Here is an 18263-nt window from a genome sequence, read left to right on the forward strand (position 1 = left end):
AATCGTATCTGTTGATGATTAGATCCATGAAACATTCAGAGATCTGACAAATCTCTTCTTACCAACTGGATAGGATGGGACTCTGATTCCAGTTGTGTCCTTGAATCAATACAAGGTAACTTCCCAATTGCTACAAGTGGATCCTTGGCACCCTAGTTCCCACCTTTAATTTTATTAGTTTTTAATTAATCTATTTACAATTATTCCTTCATATTCGCTTGATTTAGATTACATCTTAGTCTAGTTCTAGTTCTATTTAGTTTTAGATTACGTGCAGGTATCGGTCCCTTGGGATTCGACCTCGGTCTCACCAAGTTTATTACTACATCAAAACCCTATACTTGGGGAGTGAACAATTTTTTGGCGCCGTTGCCGGGGATTGACGGTTACGATTCTTTGAAATTAATTAGTTTTAGAATTAGTTTAAGATTAGGATTTTACTAACTTTAGTTTTAGATTTTTATTTCTATTTGATTTCTAGAACTAACTTGTTTCCTGTTTTGTAGGATCCTGACATAAACTTCTAAATTGGTAATCATTTTCTAATTCCTCTACTTTTTCTATTTTTAGAATTAGGGTTTGAGTTTTAGAAATTTTCTTATTCTAGGCTTTCTTTTAATTTTAGAAATTTTCTATTTTCTAGTATTTTTATATTTTTAGGAACTAGTTTATTTTTAGAAAATTTCCTCTTTTGTTTTTAGAAACTAGGTTAGTTATTTCCCTTTTTAGAAATTCTTTCTAATTTTAGAAACTAACTCATCTTTCCTTTATTTTATTTTTGGAAACTTTCCTTTTTAAGAATTAGTTTATTTTTAGAAACTTTTTAATTTTAGGTTTAGATTTTCTATTTTAGAAACTTTCTAATTCTGGGTCTTCTTTTCAGAAACTAACTTAGCTTCTAGGTTTAGGGAACTTTCCTTTTTAAAAACTAACTTTCTATTTCAATTGTAGGAACTTTCTAAGTTTAGACTTTCTATTTTAGAAACTAATCTCTTTTGTTTTCTTTTGCAGGATCTTAACATAGGAACTTCTCATTTGGTAACATCCTTCTAACTTCTCCTCTTACTTTCTGTACTGCTATAGGAATTTTTTATTTTCTTCTAGGATTAGAATCAAAATTAAGGTTCACCATGGAAGCTTGGGTACATGTCTATGCTGAGATGGATAAGCAGTTTTAGGGAATGCCTGAGGGTTTTGGAATTCAACGTATACATCAAGATTTTTCTCCATCGAGAACCGACATTAAGAACTGACTAGAACGTTATGCTCCATCGGCTGATAGGTCTGTATACAATCATAATTATGGGAATGAAGATTATTATCAACCATCATGTTCTCCCATGTATGATCAGTATGACAATAACCAGTGGAACCATCAAAACTGGGAAGATGAACCAACAACATGTTGTAATGATTATTCTCTTGGATACCCTACCTTTGAGAACCAACCAGAAACGATCCAAGAGAATTCATTTCAGCATAACATGGAGTGTCTTGCTGAAATTAGAAAAGCAATGGAAGCACTCAATTCGCACCTCGATAAGATAGAGGAAGCTCGCTCATCCCAACTACAATCCAATCCAGAAATACAATGCGAGGAAAGTGATCCTCACTCGCTTTTGAAGAAATCTGAAATTTGGAATGAGGAGTTGGATTCCATTAATGAGCATACGGTTCAATTCCCAGATGAGTCGATCTGAATGAATGTTCAAAAGAATGGTGGAGATACATGGGTGTCTTTCAAATATAATGATGATGATATACTTCACTCACATGATACACTAGATTTCAATGATGGGGGAGAGGTTGGTTTATGTGAACCTAAACCCAATCTGAGAATAGAATGGGAGGAAAGTGATCCCATCCCAAATGTGCACTGCACTGAACTAGAATATGGTGAGTATTGGGATGACGATCATGAATGTGCAGCCCCAGTTCCCCTGGAATTAATCTCAAGTTTGGTCCAGGTCAATGATCAAGAAGTGCACGAAGTGAGTGGTCATAATGAACTACTCCACTCACCTGACATATCTGATTTAAAAGTGGATGAGCTCATTACAACCAACCCTTCTATCTCTTGTGAGACATGTTTGAACCACTCTCCTGAATTGCATGATGATATGATTCGGGAGATGGACGAGTCACTCAATACGACTCTGGAATTTAAAACCACCCAGTTGAGGCACCATCTGAACTATTGAATTTTGATGATTCACTGTCACTTCTGAATAGTATCAATGAACAGAGTCGGCACATCAATACTTCGTCTATTGACCCTCTATCTGTCTGTGTAGGGCTGGAGCAAGAGAGCATGCGTCCACCCACTTCAAAAGACGATGGAATCCTTGGGCTCATCATCACAGATTTTGATGCAGGAGACGAGTCACTCCCAGCTGACTTTCCCACATCTTTGAACTCATGCTTGGGACATCTTGTGGATTCCAACGACCTCATGATACAAGAAAAGGTGGACTCCTTGCATGACACTATCTCGGTGGTTGTCACGGACCAAGCGAACCCTTACTCTGAAGCCCCTTCTTCCACAGATCCTGAATGTTTACCATTAAGGGAGGAGAAACTGAAAATTGAACCGAAGTCTGACACTTCGGAATGTGTTGAGACTACATTACTTCTGGTGAAGTTTTTTAAACTTTATCTACCTGTAGTTTCTAACTCACTATGGGATACTAACGATGAAACTTCTTCTGTCACAAGTGAATTGTATATGCTATGGATACCTCAAGCACTTCAACGAAAAATTTCTTATGAGGTACATAAGTTTCTCTGGAAGGTCATGCTCCAAGGCGTCCAAGCCTATTGCAAAAAGGGATTTTGGATGATCCTGTTGAGGAACTTACTGAGAAACTTATCAAGATATTGGCCGGAAGAGGAACCTTGCGGCTTGACTCAGTAGTTTTTCCTTGCTTTCTTAGGACTAGGGTAGTTTCCTTTATGCTGTTTTAGGATAGACAGTAAACTTAGCGCTCATGGGAGCTAATCCAACTTTCCATTCCATTTCATTTTCCTAGTTAGTTAGTTCAATGTTTGTGGGTAACATTGCTGCAAACCCTCATGAGACTACAACTCGTCCACTGGGGGCAACCTAGGGGTTTAAAGGCTTGTTGCATACGCTAAATGTAATCGAGAGCACCTGCAAAAGTGGTGTTGGTAGGATTTTATTTTTGTTATTTTTATTTTACTTCTGTTAGTTTCTCTTTCTGCTGACCCGCTCTTACGTAGATATCTTTGGAAAGCCTCTTAATTCTTTCGTCCAAGTACTATCTTTCCATCACTCCTCTTGTACTTTCGTTATCCCATGTGCATTGCATGCTTATTTCTTTTACATTAAGGACAACGTAGATTTTAAGTTGGGGGTGGGAGATTAGGTTTCCTAATTAGTGTTTTCAAGGTCTTGAGCAAAAATTGTGAAAATTTTTAATTTTTCAGGAATTTCTTGTGAATTTGAAGTGATTTTGATAGCCATCTAGGGCACTTAGAATTTCAAGATACGTGATGTTGGCAATTTATGACTCTTGATTTCAGTATCTAGTAGATTTCACAGATTTTACAATTAAGTTTGAATTGTTAATCCATAATTAGAAGTTGTAAACATTGATTAAGTCATGATTTTACATGTCACATCTCGTTTTTACATTAAGGTTTCAGTTTGATATTCAAGGATTAACTTGGTAATCACTAAGCATGTAAGGAACCACAGCCTAAAAAATTTGCCCGTCATGATCAATTAAAGAAAAGAAAATACCGAGCTAAAATAAAAAACAGATACCTTTGGAAAAGGTTGGCGAATAATCTTCACCATAGGTTTGCTCCCTATAGGTGTAGATTTAATTCCCCATGGATGATATATGAAAATGGTTGAGTGTAAAGGCTTCACCATAGGTTTGCTCCCTATAAGTGAGGATTTGATTTCCTTTCTTGGCGTTACTTTTAATGGAAAAATCAAAAGCTGGAAGAATGAAAAGAAGAACTGTAAGACAAGTTCTATTTTAGGTTTTAGTTGTCCTAAATGCTCCTTGAATCATTAATGTTATCATGTAAATTAACGATTGAATCTCTTAATGATGATAAGTCGAGACTACACGATACACCCATGGAATTCAATGTTTAGAATTTTTTCTAATTGATAGATTAATACTTTGAACTTGATTATAAAGTTTATCATGCTCTTGAGTCCAGGAGAAAGTAATACCCAACATTCATAAATCTGAGAATTCTCATATCTGGATTATTTTTCAAAAATCACTCAAGTTTATATAAATTGTCCTGTACTTCTCAACTTATTTTTCGCATACTTTGCTCGGGACTAGCAAAATGCTGGTTAGGGGTTGTGTTGAGGGTCAAATATTGCATGTTAGACCTTAATTATTACCTGATTTTACGTACATGATAATGCTTAACGCCCTGCTTTAATCATGTTTTTGGTGCAAGGTGTATTTACGAGCCTGGACCGAAAAGGATGTTAAAAGCATGGATTTAACGCTCAGGAATTACCAAGGCAATAGACGGGACTACAGGGGACTGAGATCGACAGATTTACACGCTAGAGATCCGAGAAAATCAGGAAACTGAAGCTCAAGTAGCCCAAAATTTGTCCAGAATGCAAGATCATGGGGTTCCCACCTTCCGCTCGGCTCGAAACTTCATACCTGGCCAAGGGACCACAAATTAACCGTACACGTCAAAATTCAGGCCTTGGATCAGTGTGTAAGTGACCCGATGGATAAGATCAGACAATAACCATTAAGAAAGCATCTTGGACATCCTTGGGAGATCAGGACCCAAACTGAACCGATGGAAAGAGCATGAAAAACGGTGGATACCCGTCAAATTTGACTTATTTTGGATGATACAGTAGGGAGAAACGAACGATAGACATTTCTAAAAGGGAGAGTGGTGAATTTGTAAATATAATGAACTCCATATCCATGCACGTAACTGAGAATTGGCTTGCTTCGACGATGGGTAGTGACTCATCACATGTGGATGGTGTTGCCCACCTATTGTTCAGATCTACTTCATACTTTGACTCATGGGCTTACACGTTGCTAAGAAGAGGATGAACGGAGCAGATCTCCAAAAATACAATCAGAAGTGGGCCCCACCTATTTTTTGTACAAAACATCCAAACAATGTCAAAAACGTCCAGTGATGGACGTGCTTCGATTGGGTTTTACCAGTGGGCCCCATCCATCATCCTTTTTCATGATCCGAACCATCCAATGCACTCAGAAGATAAATTCGACCGCAACCTGAGCGATTCCAAGCTTCCATGCAAACGTTCAAGACTGCAGTAGTAAGGAAAATGCTGCTGCGTCTATTGATGGTGTGGCCCATATGAATAACAGATTCACTCCAAATTTGAGCCCGTGATCAGGCATGAATACAGAAGCTCTAATACTGGATTTGATGCACCATAAAGTCAGTATAAGTGAACCCCACCGACCTCATCCATAGAAACGGAAGTTTTCGTTTTCCTTCTGCGTAGCTGCTGTGCGCACGGAGCGCGTTCGTAAGTTCCAGATGATCCGGGAAGTAGTGGACCACCACCGTTGTTTAGATGGCCAATCCGGACCATCCAGATGAAGGTTAAGCAAGAAACGACCCTAGTCATGGAGCTAGGCTACAATGTGAAGCCGTACACTGTCCTAAAAATTAGTCCAAATGCAACTGTCCATGCGTTTTCGCTGTATGCGCTGTTCGGTTCCACTGCAAACTGCAAAAATAGTGTCGGTTCTACCGACTCTTGCTGTGTAACCGATTCCACCACCCCTAGCACCTATAAAACAGAGAGAGAATGTGAGAAGGATCATCTTTGGGCTGGACGTGAAGCACAGGAGAGAGAGGGATCTCTTGGACTGTGGAGAGTGGGCAGCCGTGGAGGCAAAGTGGTCGGCCAAGATCTTCTTCTTTCTTCCCTTTTAGTTTTTCTTCTTCTTTTAGTGCTTTTATGAGACTTTAGTCTGATCATGATTATGATAGGCTAAACCTCTTAGCTAGGGTTAAGAGGTGAAACTTGTAGTGTGATTGGATTGTTAGCTTTGCTTTGATTCATGGTTATTGAACTCTTATGGATTTTAGTTTGATTATTAAGAAATACTTTTAGTTTTTAATGATTTATTGTGACTCAAATTACAGTAGATCTGCAATAGTAGCGTTCAGTATGTTCTTTTCATTATGAGATTGTGAACTTAGGACGCTCTGTTGTTCACCATTGTCTCCTTGGCATGGTTGGGTGACGAAACCCCTTCCTAACTTTCACAATTCTCTTGTGATTGGCTGTGGTATTGGTAAATTGCTATTGTTTGCCATAGTCTCCTGGGCATGGTTAGGTGATGGAATCACTTCTAAATCTACACCAATCGTATCTGTTGATGATTAGTTCCATGAAACATTCAGAGATCTGACAAATCTCTTCTTACCAACTGGATAGGATGGGACTCTGATTCCAGTTGTGTCCTTGAATCAATACAAGGTAACTTCCCAATTGCTATAAGTGGATCCTTGGCACCTTAGTTTCCACCTTTATTTTTATTAGTTTTTAATTAATTTATTCACAATTATTCTCTCATATTTGCTTGATTTAGATTACATCTTAGTCTAGTTCTAGTTCTATTTAGTTTCAGATTACGTACAGGTATCAGTCCCTTGAGATTCGACCTCGGTCTCACTGAGTTTATTACTACATCACAACGCTATACTTGGGGAATGAACAACTTTTTGGCGTCGTTGCCAGGGATTGACAGTTACGATTCTTTGAAATTAATTAGTTTTAGAATTAGTTTGAGATTAGGATTTTACAAACTTTAGTTTTAGATTTTTATTTCTATTTGATTTCTAGAACTAACTTGTTTCTTGTTTTGTAGGATCCTGACATAAACTTCTAAATTGGTAATCCTTTTCTAATTCCTTTACTTTTTCTATTTTTAGAATTAGGGTTTGTGTTTTAGAAATTTTCTTATTCTAGGCTTTCTTTTAATTTTAGAAATTTTCTATTTTCTAGTATTTTTATATTTTTAGGAACTAGTTTATTTTTAAAAACTTTCCTCTTTTGTTTTTAAAAACTAGGTTAGTTATTTCCCTTTTTAGAAATTCTTTCTAATTTTAGAAACTAACTCATCTTTCCTTTATTTTATTTTTAGAAACTTTCCTTTTTAAGAATTAGTTTATTTTTAGAAACTTTTTAATTTTAGGTTTAGATTTTCTATTTTAGAAACTTTCTAATTCTAGGTCTTCTTTTCAGAAACTAACTTAGCTTCTAAGTTTAGGGAACTTTCCTTTTTAAAAACTAACTTTCTATTTCAATTGTAGGAACTTTTTAACTTTAGACTTTCTATTTTAGAAACTAATCTCTTTTATTTTCTTTTGCAGGATCTTAACATAGGAACTTCTCATTTGGTAACATCCTTCTAACTTCTCCTCTTACTTTCTGTACTGCTATAGGAATTTTTTATTTTCTTCTAGGATTAGAATCAGAATTAAGGTTCACCACGGAAGCTTGGGTACATGTCTATGCTGAGATGGATAAGCAGTTTTAGGGAATGCCTGAGGGTTTTGGAATTCAACGTATACATCAAGATTTTTCTCCATCGAGAACCAACATTGAGAACCGACTAAAACGTTATGCACCATCGACTGATAGGTCTGTATATGATCATAATTATGGGAATGAAGATTATTATCAACCATCATGTTCTCCCATGTATGATCAGTATGACAATAACCAGTGGAACCATCAAAACTAGGAAGATGAACCAACAACATGTTGTAATGATTATTCTCTTGGATACCCTACCTTTGAGAACCAACCAGAAACGATCCAAGAGAATTCATTTCAGCATAACATGGAGTGTCTTGCTGAAATTAGAAAAGCAATGGAAGCACTCAATTCGCACCTCGATAGGATAGAGGAAGCTCGCTCATCCCAACTACAATCCAATCCAGAAATACAATGCGAGGAAAGTGATCCTCACTCGCTTTTGAAGAAATCTGAAATTTGGAATGAGGAGTTGGATTCCATTAATGAGCATACGGTTCAATTCCCCGATGAGTCGATCTCAATGACTGTTCAAAAGAATGGTGGAGATACATGGGTGTCTTTCAAATATAATGATGATGATATACTTCACTCACAGGATACACTAGATTTCAATGATGGGGGAGAGGTTGGTTTATGTGAACCTAAACCCAATCTGAGAATAGAATGGGAGGAAAGTGATCCCATCCCAAATGTGCACTGCACTGAACTAGAATATGGTGAGTATTGGGATGACGATCATGAGTGTGCAACCCTAGTTCCCCTGGAATTAATCTCAAGTTTGGTCCAGGTCAATGATCAAGAAGTGCACGAAGTGAGTGGTCATAATGAACTACTCCACTCACCTGACATATCTGATTTAAAAGTGGATGAGCTCATTACAACCAACCCTTCTATCTCTTGTGAGACATGTTTGAACCACTCCCCTGAATTACATGATGATATGATTCGGGAGATGGACGAGTCACTCAATACGACTCTGGAATTTAAAACCACCCAGTTGAGGCCACCATTTGAACTATTGAATTTTGATGATTCCCTGTCACTTCTGAGTAGTATCAATGAACAGAGTCTGCGCATCAATACTTCGTCTATTGACCCTCGATCTGTCTGTGTAGGGCTGGAGCAAGAGAGCATGCGTCCATCCACTTCAAAAGACGATGGAATCCTTGGGGTCATCATCACAGATTTCGATGCAGGAGACGAGTCACTCCTAGCTGACTTTCCCACATGTTTGAACTCATGCTTGGCACATCTTGTGGATTCCAACGACCTCATGATACAAGAAAAGGTGGACTCCTTGCATGATACCTCAAGCACTTCAACGGAAAATTTCTTATGAGGTACATAAGTTTCTCTGGAAGGTCATGCTCCAAGGCGTCCAAGCTTATTGAGAAAAGGGCTTTCGGATGATCCTGTTGAGGAACTTACCGAGAAACTTATCAAGATATTGGCCGAAAGAGGAACCTTGCGGCTTGACTCAGTAGTTTTTCCTTGCTTTCTTAGGACTAGGGTAGTTTCCTTTATGCTGTTTTAGGATAGACGGTAAACTTAGCGCTCATGGGAGCCAATTCAACTTTTCATTCCATTTCATTTTTCTAGTTAGTTAGTTCAATGTTTGTGGGTAACATTGCTGCAAACCCTCACGAGACTACAACTCGTCCACTAGGGGCAACCTAGGGGTTTAAAGGCTTTTTGCATACACTATGTTGGTAGGATTTTATTTTTATTATTTTTATTTTACTTCTGTTGGTTTCTCTCTTATGCTGACCCACTCTTAAGTAGATATCTTTGGAAAGCCTCTTGATTCTTTCGTCCAGGTACTATATTTTCATCACTCCTCTTGTACTTTCGTTGTCCCATGTGCATTGCATGCTTATTTCTTTTACATTGTGGACAATGTAGATTTTAGGTTGGGATCACTTCCAAATCTACACCAATCGTATCTATTGATGATTAGATCCATGAGACATTCAAAGATCTGACAAACCTCTTCTTACCAACTGGATAGGATGGGACTCTGATTCCAGTTGTGTCCTTGAATCAATACAAGGTAACTTCCTAATTGCTACAAGTGGATCCTTGGCACCCTAATTCCCATCTTTATTTTTATTAATTTTTAATTAATCTATTCACAATTATTTCCTCATATTCGCTTGATTTAGATTACATCTTAGTCTAGTTCTAGTTCTATTTAGTTTCAGATTACGTACAGGAATCAGTCCCTTAGGATTTGACCTCGGTCTCACCGAGTTAATTACTACATCACAACCCTATACTTGGGGAGTGAACAAGTGACCTCGAGCGTATACTAAGACTGTGTAGATGTGACGAGCCCTTACGTAGTAACAAGAGTACACTAGGCCTGCACTGATAAGGTGACGAGCCCTTTGCAGCAACCTAGAACCGTATCATCGTATGAGATTTACTAGGATTGACGACCCTAGAATGGATCATTGTTTGGGAATTGATATAAGGGAGGTACCTTAGTTTCCCAATCCTACTGTATGAAAAGAACTAATAATAACTTGGTAATCACGCTCATGCACCGCATTACGTGTGCGTTTAGCGTAGCAGGTCAAGCACTGTGGGAATGTTTCATGCGCGATCATAAGATGAAGTCGCTAAGGGAGCGTAGGCGAGGGCATGAATCATTATTCATATCATTCTTGCATTAATCACAGTACTTAGGGATATTTGCTTGTATTGCGTTATCATTACTGCTTGACTGAATTGATAACATGTTAACCTTTGCTTTATTGTTCCACTGAGTTGATCACTCACTCCCATGTTCTGGGACGGTGTTTTGAACACCCACCAGACTCTGTCTTAGTTACAGATGATGATGCAACTCAGGAGGCAGAGCTTAATTTCTATGATGATCAGGATGTGTTCTCTTATATGTAGTTCTCTAGGGGTTTCGTTTTGGCCATCCGGATCGACGGGGACACAGGGTTTGTTTTTGGTAGTTGAACTATTTAAAACTATGACATGTATATGAGACTCAGTGATGTATTCATACTCTGAAGACCGATCGTGATCTTTTGGTTCATACAGTTTATATACATTTTTCCAGTCTTCGCTTGCGTTATATGAATTGATCTAGAGTATGAATTACTTTTTTGGTATAATCCCACTCATGAGTAATGCACTAACCCAGACAACATTTAATCATCATTAAATATGTTGCATAAGTGATGCGTTGGAACTCGGGAGTTGGACTTTACTTGACTCCCGATTTTCAAGGCGTTACAAGTTAGTATCAGAGCATGATTTGGATTAAACCGGACCTAGGCTATGGTCACCCAATGTACGCTAACGCATTTAGACCTAGGTGGGTGTGAGAAAAATGTAGATACAAGCTTAGGACTTCCAGTTTCGCAAATTGGCGAAAATCACCGAAATCGATCGCTTTGCTCGGGTCCCTAACCATCCGTGATCGCTTGAGGTGACCCCGGATCATCCCTAGACCGTCAATCGATGAGTTTAGACCATGATTTATCCAATCCCAGCCTTCAACAGTCAGAAAATGCATAGTTACACCAGAAATTATATAAAATGACCCGAAACGAGTCGAAACGTAGTGAGGGGCCAAACGACACACCTCCAGGGGGGACCCAGGGTGGGACCCACACCTTTTTGGGACCCAGGGGGCAGTAGGACCTCACCTAAAGGGCGAGCCCTCGCTAAAATCTTTAATGGTCGGTGAGGACCTCGCCGGTTTGCCAAGGCCTCGCCACCAAACAGGGCCGGCCGGCCCGGGCCGATCCTTCATGGCTATTGTGGGGCCCACGCACGCAGGTGGGGTCTGTTAAAAACCCTCCTACACCACCTCTCCTTCATAAACTACCACTCCAAGCTTTCCTTTCCTCTAAAAATTTTATATTTTTCACTCAAATCCCTCCTTCAACCACTCTCTTTCTCATTTTCGTGCAACCCTTGCACCACCCTCTCATAAACCCTCTAGCACCTCTGCCAACCCCTTCACATTGTCCCATTTAAGCTCTTAAACCCTCCCTTAAGTCTCAAATTCATGTAAGCTCATTCACCTCCTTGATTCCATCATTTTCCCTCTTTATTTCCCTTTCATTTGAGCCTACACATCCCCCTTTTGTAGCTCAAGATTCCAAAACCCAACAATCCCTCTCCTCATCTTCCCTATTCCTTCAACTTTCTTAATTTCTTCTCTTTTTGGAACACACAAATACCATTGTGTGCTTCAACACTCTTGTGAGCCTATAATCCATCTCATACCCACTTTTTCCTTCTAGTTCAATGGCTCTTTTTGAGCTTGTGGTGACTGTTTTGTCACTTTCTGCCCTTCTTTCTCTCATGGGAAAGAAAAGAGCTCCTATGGAAGAAGCTGGGCCTAGTCGCCCTACTCATTCGAGGAGACTGAGAGGTGCCGCCGCGAGTACGAGCATCACTCGGGAGTTTTAGACTAAACGGGATCTTGATCCCCAGACTCTCATTAGAAGGATGCTGTTGGCGGAGCTATCGCATGGAGTTTATGAGGGCCGTAGGGTCCTTTTTGAAGCTCATGTGGATGCAAGGCTATTTGGAGTATACCTCTTACTCAAGCGCCTGGAACAGGCCAGGTGGGGTCCACTATACGAGGGCGAGTACCGTGCTAATGTGAGCACTGTCCAAGCTTTCTATGCTCACATTCGAGAGCCTACGCTGGAGCCCTTATAGTTCAAGACCCCTTGTGGAAGAGATCGGGAAGCCACCATCGACGTTGGTTTAATATCGTGGCTTATGAATGTGCCTCTTGGCGAGGTACATGCAACTGAGAAGAATCTAAGGAGTGTACATGAAAGAGATCGTCACACATGGGCCCTTTGTGGCCAACTGATTCAGTGGCAATCCAACAATAGCCTTCTAGCGACCCATATGTCTGGTGACTTTAGTTTGCTTTACCATATCTTCACGTTCAACATCTACCCTAGGTGGAGCAACCGCAGCGAGTGCACGCACCTGATGGTAGATTTCCTATATCAAGTGGGGCAGGGAGAGAAGCTGTGTGTGCCCACTTATGTTCTGCGACAGATAGTTCTCACCGCACGCTCTAACAGGAGGACAGATTCGCTCCCATTCGGCCAACTCATATGCAAGATTGCACATGAGTTTGGCTACAGGCTAGGGGCGGAGAAGCCGGTGCCGATCCACTACATCAATGAAGCGACTCTCAATTAGATGGGTATCGGGCCGCGACAACAACAAGCCTAACTTGAAGAGAGTGGGGATGAGACAGAGAGTAAAGAGGAAGATAGTGAGGAAGAAGAGGGAGCTGAAATAGAAGAAGAGCAGAGCGAGGAAGAAGAGGAGGCCCAGGATAAGGATGAGGACTCCCCTCCTATCGAACTGTTCACCCCCCAAGTGCAGGGTTGTGATGTAGTAATAAACTCGGTAAGACCGAGGTCGAATCCACAGGGACTGATACCTGTACGTTATCTGAAACCAAGTAGAACTAGAACTAGACTAAGATGTGATCTAAACCAAATAGAATTTAGGAAATAATTGTGGAATAATTATTTAAAACTTTAAGGAATTCAGAGGACGAAAACTAGGGATTCAGAGGATCCACTTGTAGAGATCAGGGAGATCGTATGCCACTATCACAAATTATGAAAATTTACTGAACTGCCATTGATATAGGTTTCAAGAGATGAAAGGTGTATGAATTAGAGTGGATTCCATCACCAAACCATGCCCAGGAGACAAAGCAAACAACAGAATTAATCTAATTATCAATCAATCAACATGCCATGAAGGTCAGGAAGGTACTGTCATCCTACCATGCCCATGGGACAATGATGAACAACAGAGGTTCCTGACTTCATAAACATAAAAAGGAAAGGAATATTCAAAGCCATTGCACGCCCATTGTAATTTCAGTCACAATATGCCATTAAAAACTAAGAAAAATATTCCTTTAATAATCAACTATATCAACTTCAGTTTAGAAATTTAAATTAAAGGCATAAAGTAGGTTCTCCCATCTCGCTACAAGCTTCACCTCTTAGCCCTAGCTAAGAGGATTAGCCACACATGGATGGGCTAGATCTCATCAGAAATTTGAGAAGAAAAGCATAATAAAAAGAAAAAACAAAGAAAAAACCTTCTTTCTTCTCTCCCTGTCTTTCTCTCTCTCCTGTCAGATCTCCAGCCGTCTCTGTTCTTTTCTTTTATCCTCACGTTCCAGCCGTGCATAGCAGAAAACCACAGAAAAAAAACTCCCTTTTTCTTCCCTCCTTTTTTCCTTCTTAAAACAACCGGCCTGCTCCTCTTTATAGCCAAACAAAAACCATCAGTCGGTGAGAGCTTTCTCCCCTTTACGCAAGCAGGTGCGGATGTTTACGCATCAATCACCACAAGACCGTACGCTGGTTCTTCATAGGGCCCATAGTTGCTGTCGATGGACAAATCTACTCCGTCCATTGGATGCGGCTCGAAAATCCAGTCACCTATGTTGATTTTGGCAACGATTTGGAGTGGCCCGCAGATTCTTTCTTAGTGACATCTACCGGGCATTTGAACGGTTGAAAAACCAAACGTCATTGTCTTTTTCAAATCTGTCACCTAGGCGTGAATGAGATGGAATGAGGGACTCTCTTGGGCGGTTTGGATCAAGCATTTGACGTACGGTTGTGGCCCACAGAATTCATCCGCAGGCTTTGTTGCGAAACAGAGCCTGCGTCATTAGCGCTGCGATGGCTGGTGGGTCCCATATTGACTTCAGAAGGAAAATCCAATCCGTTCATCACGTTACTCTCGAAAAACTAGCTGAAATAAGGTAATTTTGTATGTCTTTTGGTTCCGCCCATTGAGTCTTTTCTTTCACCGCCCATCCTGCTTTTGATCGCTATGATCTTTCAATTTCTTGCATGATGCCAAAAGGTCCTCTAGGTGAGGTTAATAACCCACTTATCTACACAATGGACGGTCCAGATTGATTATTTGGATGATGAATGGGCCCCACTGAGAAGAACCGGCGGTCCCACGTTCGCCTGCTGTGATGAGGATTCTGTTTTGAGAAGGAGAGTCGGTCAGCGCTTGCTGACCGACTTTTGGTCTTTTGGTGAACGCCCGGTGCACCTATATAATGTGTACATGCACTACCTGTGTGGGTCCCACAGAGATGTTTGTGAGAAATCCAATCCGTCCATCTGGTTCTTCACATGATTTAGGGCGTTGAGACTGAAGATGAGGAGATTCCAGAGATCAGGCGGGCCCCAGATCAGTAATTAGTGGGCTGATCTGCCCGTTGGGCCACTTTCATAGTTATCCAGGGGCTGAAATTTTACATGTACGGTTTATTTATGGTCCTCAAGCCACGTGTGAAGTTTCGAACTGATCAGATGGTGGGAACCCTATGATCTTGCATTTTGGGCACTTTTCAGGCCACTTGAACTTCGATTCCTCGATTTCCGCGGACCCCTGGTGTATAATTTCGTCGCTCTTGGTCTTCTGGAGTCCGTCCCCTGCTTTAGTGTCATCAGATCGGTAAATCCATGCTTTTTAGTGTCCTTTCCCAGTCCAAGCTCATGAAGACGCCCTGCATCACAAATTCAATTAAATTAGGCTATTAAACGGTGTCATGCTTGTAATTTCATGCAATAAATGGGTCTGATATGCAATATTTGACCCTTAACACAACCCCCAACCAGCATTTTGCTAGTCCCGAGCAAAGTATGCGAAAAATAAGTTGATAATTACAGGAAAATTTCTATGAACTCGAGTGATTTTGAAAAACAATCTAGATATTCAGAATTCAACAATTCCTGAATGTTGGGCCTTACTCTCTCCTAGACTCAAGCACACGATAAACTTCATTCAAAGTATTAGTCCCTTAATTAGAAATGATCCTAAACATTGAGTTCCACAGATGTAAAGTGTAATCCCAACTTTCAACATTAATATTCAATTCTTTATTTCAGGATATCGTTGGTAATCAACAAGAGAATTCATAATAACCAAAGCTTGCCTCAAAGATCATCTTTTCATTCCTTCAGTTTTTTTTTTTTTTTTTTTTCGAAGACTAATAACCAAGAAGGGGAATGAAGTCCACACTTATAGGGAGCAAACCTATAGTGAAGATTCTTTGCCTATCCTTTGTCAACGGGATCTCTTCCTTTTAATTGATCTTGACGGGCAATTGTTCCAGTTGGTTCCTTCTATGCTTACTGATCACCAAATTAACCCTTCAGTTTCAAACTGAAATCTTAATGTGTAAGCGAGATGTGACATGTGAAATCATGACTCAATCAATGTTTACAACTTCTAATCATGGATTAATAATTAAACTTAACTGTGAAATCTAACGAGCAACTGAATCCAAGAGCAGTAAATCACCAATATTCCATATCTTGTAATTCTAAATCAAAGATGGTCGTCCAATCACTTTGAATTCACTAGAAAGTCCAGAAAAAATTTAAAAATTTTCAGATTAGGTAACCTAATCTCCCACCCCCATCTTAAAAGCTACATTGTCCTCAATGTAAAGGATAAGAGTATGGAATGCGCATAGGACAACAAAAGTAAAGAAAGAGTGAAGGGAAGATAGTACCTGGATGACGAATCGTGAGAGACTTTTCAAGAGATCGCAGCATGGAATCCGGTCAGCACGAGAGAGAAAGTGACACAGAACTAACAAAAATAAAATCCTACCTATACCACTTTCGCAAGTGCTCTCGATTGCATTTAGCGCATGCAACAAGCCTTTAAACCCCTAGGTTACCCCTAGTGGACGAGTTGTAGTCTCGTGAGGGTTTGCGGCAATGCTACCCACAAACATTGAACTAATGAATGAGAAAAGTGAAATGGAATGAAAATTTGGGTTGCGTCCTAGGAGCGCTAAGTTTAACGTCTTCAACTAGACAAGAATGGACCATGAATTAATCAATCTTGATAACCTGGGTCCGCCAAACTAAGAGATCAATCCTGGTAAACAGGATCAGTCAGAGGCATGGACATGTCCTCTGAATCAAATTTTTCGACAAATGGTTTTAATCGATGTCCATTACTTTAAGCTCTTTGCCATTATCGGGATCTCTTATCTCAACGGCCCCATGAGGATAAGCGATGACAACAATGTAAGGGTCGGTCCAACGAGATCGAAGCTTACCTGAAAAGAGATGTAGTTGAGTGTTATACAAAAGGACTTTCTAACCTGTGTCGTGAATGATTTTCGCAGAATATATTGATTATGAAACGCCTTCATCTTGTCCTTGTAAATTCTCGAGTTCTCGTATGCGTCATTCCGGATTTCTTCAAGTTCATTCAACTGAAGTTTGTGTAGCGAGCCAGCGTTGTCCAGATTGAAATTCAGATTTTTTATCGCCCAGTAGGCTCTATGTTCCAGCTCCACGGGCAAGTGACAAGCTTTCCCATAGACAAGTCTAAAGGGAGACATTCCAATAGGAGTTTTAAAGGCAATACGGTATGCCCATAAGGCATCGGTCAATCGGATTGACCAATCCTTACGATCGGGGTTAACCGTTTTCTCCAAAATGTGTTTAATCTCCCTATTAGAAATCTCGGCTTGTCCACTTGTTTGTGGATGGTATGGGGTGCTCACCTTATGAGAGATACAGTATTTCTTCATTAAGCTCTCGAATGGTCTATTACAAAAGTGTGAGCCCCCATCACTAATGATGGCTCGAAGCGTTTCGAATCGAGAAAGGATGTTCTCTTTTAAGAATTTAATGACCGTGCGATGGTCATTCTTTCGACACGGAATCGCTTCAACCCATTTAGTGACATAATCCACGGCGAGCAAAATATACAGATTTCCAAACGATTGGGGAAATGGTCCCATGAAATCGATGCCCCAACAATCAAATGCTTCAATGATAAGGATGGGATTCAAAGGCATCATATTTCGACGGGACAATGCTCCCAATTTTTGGACCACGCTCACAAGCCTTGCAAAACTCATGAGTATCCCTATACATAGTGGGCGATAAAAGCCACACTGCAGAATCTTGGCCGTGGTCTTTTAGCGAAAAGTGACCACCACAGCCTGAGAGTGACAGAAGGAGATGACACTTCGATGCTCATCGTCTGGTACACATCTCCTTAGAATTTGGTCAGGCAATATTTAAATAAGTAAGGATCATCCCAGGAAAAGTTGCGCACCTCGGTGAAGAATTTCTTCTTATCTTGGATGCTCTCCATATGGCACCTATAGCAAGATAATTAGCAATATCAGCGAACCAAGGTGAATGGGAGACTCTGAACAGTTGTTCATCAAGGAACATATCATTGATATGGGTTGCCTCAAGGGAATCAGAGGTATTAAGGCGAGAAAGGTGATCGGCCACTACATTCTCTACTCCCTTTTTATCTTTAATTTCTAAATCAAATTCTTGGAGTAGAAGGATCCATCGTATCAAACGGGGCTTAGAATCATTCTTAGAAAGAAGATACTTAAGTGCCGCATGATCTGTGTAGATAATGATCTTGGATCCCATAAGTAGGACCTAAATTTGTCCAAGGCGAATACTACAGCTAAGAGTTCCTTTTCCATAGTCGAGTAGTTCACCTGGGCAGAATTTAAAGTTCTACTTGCGTAATGAATGACGTAGGGCCTCTTATCTTTTCTCTGGCCTAGGACCGCCCCAAGAGCATAATCAGAAGTGTCGCACATAAGCTCAAAAGGAAGGCTCCAGTCGGGTGACTGCATGATAGGTGCAATGGTTAACGT

Source organism: Magnolia sinica, chromosome 3 (genome assembly GCF_029962835.1).
Source record: "Magnolia sinica isolate HGM2019 chromosome 3, MsV1, whole genome shotgun sequence".
In the NCBI taxonomy this organism is placed as follows: Eukaryota; Viridiplantae; Streptophyta; class Magnoliopsida; order Magnoliales; family Magnoliaceae; genus Magnolia; species Magnolia sinica.